Here is a 9,674-nt window from a genome sequence, read left to right as displayed (position 1 = left end):
AAAGTTTCTTAAAACCATGGCGCGTGTCCTTCTTTGAAAGGTAAACAATTTTAAGGTTGTAAATTAAAACTAGCCATTTTGGAACAAACTAGCTACACAAAAGTAAATAAAAAGGTTGTTATGGATTTTCTAAGCATTGAAGACGTGATTGGCAACAGATTTTTTATTTATTTTTTGTTGAAGAAATTGGCAAAAGAATTTTTAAACAGTTTATAATCTGTAAAGTAAGTTTTAAAAATTTATAAAATCCTCAAAAAATAAAATTTTCAAGTTTAATTTATATTTTAAAATCCTTGTAACTAATAATCATTTCACAACAATAATTTTACTATTATTTTGTTATTACAATCATATAACAATCTAATTTTATCTCTTTAATTTTCTCTCTCAACTCACAATTCTCTCTAATTTATAAATTCAAATATTCAAATACTTTAACAATTTATAAGCTTTTCAAACATTACATCTTATAAACGGTCTAAAATAAACTGTTGGGAACTTAATGAAATATCCTAATCCTAGTTTTGATGATACCAAAATCAATAGGTTTCACTTGTAATAGACTAGAACTGTTCGAACTCAAGTGTTAGAGTTCTTTTTCTAGTTTAGTTGCTGTTCTGAAGACTGAAGAACGAAGAACTGAAGACTGAAGACTGAAGATGCCGACTGATGTAACGATTAAGGCAAAGTCAAAATACTGATATTTGACTTATCAGTCGAAGGATCAGTTTCAACTGATTACTTAATGCACGCCACGTGGATTCAGCGGACTGATACTAAAGTCAAGTATTAGTTAAACATTCTTCCTCGGACTGAACCTCCAACGTTAAAAGGAAGCCATGCTCTCCAGACGTACAGCCGCATTAAATGGAGAGATTTCAGGATCGTCCTTTCTCTGCAGAGGCCATTCCTTTTTGGTGATTACCTTTTCAGAGATGTCGCATCTCCTGCTCTCCAAAGTAGCCGTTCTCACCAAACAAGGAACCTCGAAGATTGAAGCCTCAGCCCAAGTTCAAATTACTCTCTAACGGAAGAAATCTTGAAGACCATCTCCGCCAACGGATCTATTCAAGACGTCTCCTATAAATTGCGCTCGATGATCACTTCAATCTTCACCGATTCAACAACATAAGCTGAAACGCTGCCGAATTCGTTACTCAGCAAAACCAAGCCTCTCCAAAGTTTGAATCGAAGAAGAGAATCACAAAGCCAAAAATCAGTCACTGCTGATTACATACATTCTCTTAGAACTTAGGCAAATATTGCATATCCAAAGCCTAGGTAAAACTGACTGCAAAGAACTTGTTCTTTGTGGTTTAGTTGGCAAGTTTTCAAACCTCTTTTCATCGAACCGAATTGAGTGTTTGTGTCGAAAAGGAGTTCAGACCATTATTCTGTCTCCGTGAGATCTTAGTGCCATGTGTGCGCTAGGAGTGAGAAATCCAACCCAGTGTGATGGTACTGAAGATAGGATCTTCAGTCGTCTCGATTTGTCGTGCACCCGCAAGCACACGTTCAGGTTTGCTGTGCACCCGTAAGCACACGCATCGGTTTGCAGTGCACCCGTAAGCACTTGCCCAGTGAAGTTGTTGGTCTGATCAACCGACCGTGGATGTAGGAAGTATTTTTCGAACCACGTAAAAATCTTTGTGTTATCTACAACTTTCAGTACTTACCTTCTTACTTGTGCTCTTACCTTCCTAAACTGAAAATTGATTAATTGCAAAGAGAAACTTAACTGCTGACAACGAGTTTAATATCACAGGCTATTTCGAAACAAAAGTTTTCTGCTGCGTGTGTTATCAGTCTAACTGATCTATCTTCTGATAGTCAGTAAGATTCATAACATCTCTCTGTTTATTAAACTCGACCGAAGCCTTACGTGTATCAGTTAAAGTCTTTTACTTAACTGATAACTCCTTACTGAAGAGTATTCAGTATCAGTCGTCAACCCTGTTTTTGACAAAACTCTTTTTAGTAAACAGGTTGAGTCAGTTTGTATTTAAAGTTTCGTTTTATCGAAAAATAGCCCGTAGGTGTATTCCCCCCCTCCATTCACCTATTCGAGACCCTCCGGACCTAACAATTGGTATCAGAGCAGGTTGTTCGCAAGAACAATTTCGCTTTGATCAGGTTCTACAGAACTAGATCCTTTTCCTTAAAGGTCTCGAAAACCTTTCTTTTTCAAAAAAAAAAGTGCTTACTGCTTTTCTTATCTGTTGTTTTCTGTTTTCCTTTTCTATGGAAACTAACCACAGTAGAGTGTCCTCACTACCTATGTTTAGTATTGAAAAATACGACATATGAAAGTTTCGACTTGAAAGCTTCCTCACCGCCCAACATTGCCGAATGTGGGAAGTCATCACCAAAGGACCCATCATCGTCACGGAGGTGATCAAAAGGGTTCCTCTAGACACATCTAGAGATCCTTTTGATGAAGTCCAGATCAAATCAAAGGCCGACTTCACCACAGAAGAAATGAAGCAAGATGAGCTCGACAACCTCGCCAAAAGCATCATCTCCAGCACAGTTCCAAACAAACATGTCACCAAGATCATCAAGTGCAGAACTGCAAAGGAGATGTGGGACATTCTAGAAGGAATGTGCATCGGATCAGAGGAGATAAAGGAGAACAAGTTATCGATAGCTTGTCAAAAATTTGACTCCTTCCTCATGCTAAAAAACAAATCAGTCGACGAGATGGAACTCAGATTCAACCAGATCCTGAACGAAGTTCAATCCATCTCGAAGGACAAATACACTCAACGAGAGATCAATCTAAAGATTCTACGAGCACTTTCGCGAGGAGATTGACAGATCTACACAGTTGCTCATCAGAACAAGCCAGGATTCAACCAGCTCCCAACGAACAAGCTTTTCTCTGATCTCGTGGCAAATGAGTTCGATATCTCGAGAAATCTTGAAACAAAGAAAGCTGGAGGATCAGACGAAGATGCTCCATCAGCCTCAAAAGGAGTGGCGCTGAAAGTTTCAGCAAAAGAAAATAAGAAGCAGTCAAAGGAACCAGCGAAACTCAAATCGGAAGACTTCTTCAGTCAATATGCCCTATTGACTGAAAGATTCAACAAGATGGAATCCAAATTCCGTAAATACAGAAAGTTCCACAAACAGCACTACAAATGAAAAGAAAGAGAAATCAAGTCCAGATATTCCACTGATAGAAGCGGAGAAATGAAGTCAACCGCTATTAATCTAAAAGATGTGGAATGCTATGGATGCAAGAAGAAAGGGCACTATCGATCTGAATGCCCTGAATTGTCGCAGTCTGAGCGCAAAGAGATGAAAGCCAGGAGAGAACGTAAATATGCGAAGAAGAAAGCGATGGTTGCTGACGATGCAGGATCTTCCGAATATGCATTAGAATCATCTGCCTTCAACTCCACCAGCTCAGATGATGAGAGCCAAGCCCTCATGGCCAACGACACCGAAAGCGTGGCCGACAACAGCAACGACAACGGAATGAATGGGCCAGAGGTAAACTCTTACTCAAAAACTCCTTATACGGATAACTCCTTGTTGTTTACAGGAGACTACTCAGAATTTGGAGATAGCTCAGTCGACGAAACTGAAGAGTACGATCAGCTCATGACTGATCACTGTCAGTTAAGAAAAATGTTCGAAGATCTTCTCATGCAGAATCAGAAAATGGAAAAGGAGATCAATGAAGAACGAATCAAGAATCAGACAATCATCTACTTTCCAGATGAAACATGTCTTGATGGACTGATCATGGAGAACAGTCGACTGGAAGAAAAGCTCAGAATTTCTAAATCAGAATGTGATAGAGCATCTCATGAAATCAAGAGGCTCGATCACAAATTGGAGGAAACAGTCAAAGACTGTATGATGAAATCTCCCATGATGACTAACTTTCCTTCAAAAGCTCTTGTGGAAAGCATCGGAGGAAATGTGGTTCCTGCCGATAAAGGAAAGAATATCATGATCAAGGAAGTAACTGACACTTATGAAGACAACACTTCAGAAGAGTCTATGGATCATGATATGGAAGAAATTCAGAAGCGAAAACTGATGGAAAGAAGAAATGTTCCTCCTCCTCAAAGCTACAGACGAGCTAAGGAAGCCCCCAACCAGTTCATCTTTCTAAGAAGACTGGAAAGCAGATTTCAGTCAAAATATGGGGAAGGAACATCGGGACTGAAACAGAGTCTTCCTCACCAACCCAGGGAGAAGAACAACAGAAATAATCAGAAATTAGTTCAGTTCCGAAGAGAACAACAACCATGGAGACAAATCTGTGAAAAGTCCAGACGAGCTAAAGGTCATCCACAACAGTGTGCAACTGGACATCATAAGACTCATGTTCCACAACATCAGTCAAGACTCCATCAGTCGAGGATAACTCACGTATCTCAAAGGAGACCTCAATACTACACGAAACAAAGCTTCTACAAAAGCGAGGCTCCTAAAAGGAAAGCTCAACAGAAGAAATCTCATGTGCCAACTGAAGCACCAGCCACTTCAGTCAGACAACCAGCCAAGCGCAAAAGATCAACACCAAGACCTGTTCTGGAATAGATATGGGTTCCAAAAGGAACACGAGCTAACAATGAAGGACCTAAACATTGATTGGGTACCTAAATTAACTCTTCCTTGCATGTAGGGCTGGTAAACCGGTGCCGGTTTTTTGGTTAAAACCGTAACCGAACCGGAAAAACCGATTATCGGTTAACCGAAAACTGGTTTTTTCCTATCCGGTTCGGTTACCGATTTGCATTCTCACAGTAAACCGGTTAATCGGTTTAACCGGTCGGTTAACCGGTTAAACCGATTAACCGGTTTTTTTAATTAATTAATTAAACAATAGTTAGTCATTTGATTTAGGGTTTCCGCCACTTTCCAAGTTTCAATTTCCAAACTGTTCCATTCCATCAGTCCAGCCGCTCTCCTCTCGCCTCTCTTCCTATTCTGTTCGGTTGTTCCCACTTCCCATCTGTTGGTTTGTGATATTCCATAAGCTCAAGGTGTTGGCTGCTATTTGTCATTCTCTGCGGAAGGACTCTTTTGCAAATAAAGGAGTGAGTTAGTTGATTAGTTATTGATGAACTAATCTGCACCGTTGAGGGAGATCGTAGGGTCAGCATGGAGAGGAATATACATACTATATTCTGCGTGATGTAACAGCAAGAAACATGAAGTGTGTGAGATCTTGAGAGAGCTAGAGTTAGTATAGAGCGAGAGGGAGAAGCCATTGTAGAGCTTGATTCTCATCTGTAATTGTTGCTTTTGAGATTGAATAAGAAATCGCGATACTCTTTCTCCGTGGACGTAGGCATTTACGCCGAACCACGTAAATCCTTCTTGCATTGTTTGTTTTGCTTTTGATTGTTTCGTTGATTGAATTCTACAATTGGCGCCGTCTGCCGGAATCGAATCCACGGCGGATCTCTTTTCGGAGGAAGTTTCTTGAGCTGCGATCCTGATCGATCGTAAAAGGTGGTTTTGGCGATCAACTTTTCATCGGAGCAGTTTGGTGGAAGAAGGATGAATCCATCCAAGTTTGAGATGGAGAAGTTCAACGGGAAAAACGATTTCGCGTTGTGGAAAATTAAGATGCGCGCAATCTTGATTCAGCAAGGTCTTGCTGATGCCATCAACGGTGAGGCGAAGACGAAGGAGAAAACGGAATCCATCTCTGGAGCAAAGATGAGCAAAGAGGAAATGGATCAAAAGGCACATAGCATGATAATATTGTGCTTAAGTGACAAAGTTTTGCGAGAAGTTGCAAAGGAGACGTCTGCATCTACGGTATGGATAAAGTTGGAGTCGTTATACATGACTAAATCGCTGGCAAATCGATTGTATATGAAGCAGCGATTATACTCCCTGAGATTCACCGAAGAAAAATGCATTGAAGATCAAATGGAGGAGTTCAACAAGTCGGTGGATGATCTTGAGAGCATTGATGCTCAAATAGCAGATGAAGACAAGGCCATTATACTATTGAATGCTCTACCCAAAAGTTATGAGCATATCAAGGATGCCATTGTGTTTGGCAGAGAAGGAGCAATCTCATTGGAGGAGGTTCAAACTGCAGTTCGCGCTAAAGAGCTGCAGAAAAATAATGAGGGAAAACAGGAGGCCTATTCTGAATCTCTGAATATCAAGAAATGGAAAGGAAAAGGAAAGAAGCAACAAGAAGACTCTCAGAAAAAGAATCAGAGCAAGGGAAAGGAAACCAATAGCAAAGAAATGAGGAAATGTTTTGAATGCCAGAAAACTGGGCATTTGAAGAAGAATTGTTTCATATGGAAGAAGAAACAGAAGGAGCTGAAGAATCAAACACCGAGCAATGCAGAAATCAAGAAGCTGAGGTCCTCAACATTATGAGCTCTGATCCTGAACACAGGTGGATTCTTGACTCTGCATGTAGTTTCCATATGTGTCCTAAGAAAAGCTTTTTCCATAATCTAAAGTTGGGAAATGAGGGCTCAGTGCTATTGGGAAATAACCAATTATGTCATGTCAAAGGGATAGGGAACATAAGGTTTAAAATGCATGATGGTGCTGAGAGAATCATAACTGATGTCAGATATATACTTGACATCAAAAGAAATCTGATCTCACTAGGCATTCTTAAGAAAAAGGGGTGCAGTTGGGGGTCAGAAGATGGTATGTTGCTGGTCAAAAAGGGTGACAAACTGATAATGAAAGCTCAGAGGAAAAATAGTCTCTATTATCTTGATGCAGAGGTGCTCACTGGAGAATCAGACTCAACTATTGAGGTAGATGTCATGGATTGGCATCAAAGACTTGCACATGTTGGAGAAAAGGGGCTGAAAGAACTAGCAAAGCAAAGCATCATCAAAGCTTCAGGTGAAGTGAAGCTGAACAAGTGTGAGGTTTGTTTCCTAGGGAAGGGAACCAAATTACCCTATCCTAAAGGAAAACACATCTCAAAGGAGCCATTGGATTATGCTCATGCTGATCTATGGGGGCCAGCAAGCACCCCTACAATGGGTGGTGCAAAATACTTTCTCTCAATCATAGATGACTACAGCAGGAGAGTGTGGGTGTATGTTCTCAAGCAAAAATCTGATACTTTCAATTGTTTCAGAAACTGGATTGCTGAAGTTGAAAATCAGAAAGGCAGAACTCTCAAATGTCTAAAGACAGATAATGGATTGGAATTTTTGTCAAAGGAATTTGATAAGTACTGCCAAAGAAGGGGAATTAAAAGGCACAAGAGTGTCCCATCTAACCCACAACAGAATGGGGTTGTAGAGAGGATGAACAGAACACTTTTAGAGAGAATGAGATGCATGCTCATCACATCTGGATTGCCAGAGAAATTCTGGGGAGAAGCAGTCTCAACAGCAGCATACTTAATAAATAAGTGTCCTTCATCTGCTGTGGAATTCAAGACACCAGATGAACTATGGAGTGGCTATGTATCTGATTATTCACATCTTAAAACATTCGGGTGTCAAGCTTTTGTTCACATTAAACAAAGCAAATTGGCACCAAGAGCACTTAGGTGTATAATGGTGGGATACCCAACTGGTGTAAAGGGGTATAGGCTATGGTGTACTGAGCCAGGATCAAGTAAGATCATAATCAGCAGGGATGTGGTCTTTAGAGAAGACATAATGCCATTCAACAAAGAGAAGCTGCTGCTGCAAGATAAGCAACCAGAACCTCAGAGTCAAGAAGATGCAGAGGTTAAGGTGGAGCTGCAGCAGGAGGATGTTTCCAAATCTGATGATGATAGTGAAGAATCATATCAGATGGAAGAGGATGATGATGATTTACAGAATTATTTGCTTGCTAGAGACAGACAAAGAAGGGAGATAAAGCCTCCATCCAGATATGGAAATGCAGACATGATAACATATGCATTCAATGTTGCAGAGAACATTGAGTATCAGGAACCCAGTAACTTCAAGGAAGCTATGAGTAGCAGAGATAGAGAGAAATGGCTGGAAGCCATGAAAGAAGAACTGGATTCATTGATGAAGAACAATACTTGGATTTTGGTGGACAAGCCTTCACACCAGAAACCAGTAGGCTGCAAATGGATTTATAAGAAGAAGTTTGAAATGGTCAATGGAATGGAGCAGATTAGGTTCAAGGCTAGACTTGTGGCAAAAGGATATACACAAAAGGAAGGTATAGATTTCAATGAAATCTTTTCACCCGTGGTTAAACACTGCTCTATCAGAATGTTGCTTTCTCTTGTAAACCAGCAGGATATGTTCTTGGAACAACTTGATGTAAAGACAACTTTCTTAAATGGAAGCTTGAAGGAAACAATATATATGAACCAGCCGGAGGGGTTCATAAAGTCAGGACAGGAAGGAAAGGTATGTTTGCTAAAGAAATCTCTATATGGTCTTAAGCAAAGCTCTAGACAGTGGTATATAAGGTTTGATGATTTCATGCTTAGTCATGGTTTTGAAAGATCTAAGCATGATAATTGTGTATATTTGAAAAAGGATGCAAAGAAGGTTCTTGTATACCTCCTACTCTATGTTGATGACATGCTAATTGCTAGCAAGAGTATTAAAGAAATAGAGTTGTTGAAGGAGCAGCTTAAATCAGTTTTTGAGATGAAGGAGTTAGGAAAGGCAAGAAGAATTCTGGGAATGGATATCATAAGGGACCAGAATAAAGGAAGGTTGTGTCTTCTTCAGAGTGATTATGCTTTGAAGGTGATAAAGAAATTCAGGTTGCATCAAGCTAAGAGCCTGGTAGTGCCTATAATGCAGCAGACAAAGCTCAGTACTTCTCAGTGCCCAAAGACAGATAAGGAAAAGAGAGATATGCATTCAGTGCCATACTCAAATGCTGTGGGCAGCATAATGTACATGATGATATGCACAAGGCCTGATTTAGCTTATGCTATCAGCATACTCAGCAGATTTATGTCAAACCCTGGTAAACCTCATTGGGAAGCTCTGAAGTGTGTATAAAGATACATAAGAGGAAGTGATTGCTGTGGATTAATGTTTGAGAAGAAGGAAAGATGGTCAGGGAATCCTTTGATGGGATTTGTTGATGCAGATTATGCATCATATGAAGATAACAGGAGATCACAAACTGGATACATTTTCAGCGTATATGGTACTTGTAATACCCCAGATTCTCGATCCTAGGATTCTTATGAACTTTTGATATTAATAGGATATGATAGGTCCCTAATTCCCGGTTAAAACGAATATTATCCTCGCGATAATATTTGATGAGTCTTGATGCCTAGATTTTTCTCGTGAGAAAAACGGATCATATAGATATGATTGTTTTTTTTTTATTCTCTCCGTGTGATGTTGATTTAAAGAAATGTGTATATATATGTATACTTTTTCATTTCAAAGTATGAAAAACAAAGTGCATATATATTCTTATACGAGTTTGTTTTTAGTTCGGGTTGAGTGATTACGGGCCCGTACAGAGGGCCAAGGGTGGGCTGATTTTTAGAGAGGCTTGGGCCGACTTTAATGCCCTATTTTAGAGCCCAAATACAGCCCATTTCAGCTCTAAACCCATCCAAAAATCAGCCATCTCTTTAAATTCAAATGGAGACAAAAATGATCATTGCATGCATTGGAACTACCAAATTGCATGCCACAAGATACCCTCCATTGGTGGCAGCCACCCCCACCCTATCCTACCCCCTTAGACCTCATAATTTCGTG

Source organism: Salvia miltiorrhiza, chromosome 3 (assembly GCF_028751815.1).
Source record: "Salvia miltiorrhiza cultivar Shanhuang (shh) chromosome 3, IMPLAD_Smil_shh, whole genome shotgun sequence".
NCBI classification, from domain to species: Eukaryota; Viridiplantae; Streptophyta; class Magnoliopsida; order Lamiales; family Lamiaceae; genus Salvia; species Salvia miltiorrhiza.
The sequence above is the reverse complement of the archived record's forward strand: the minus strand, read 5'-3'. Positions refer to the sequence as shown.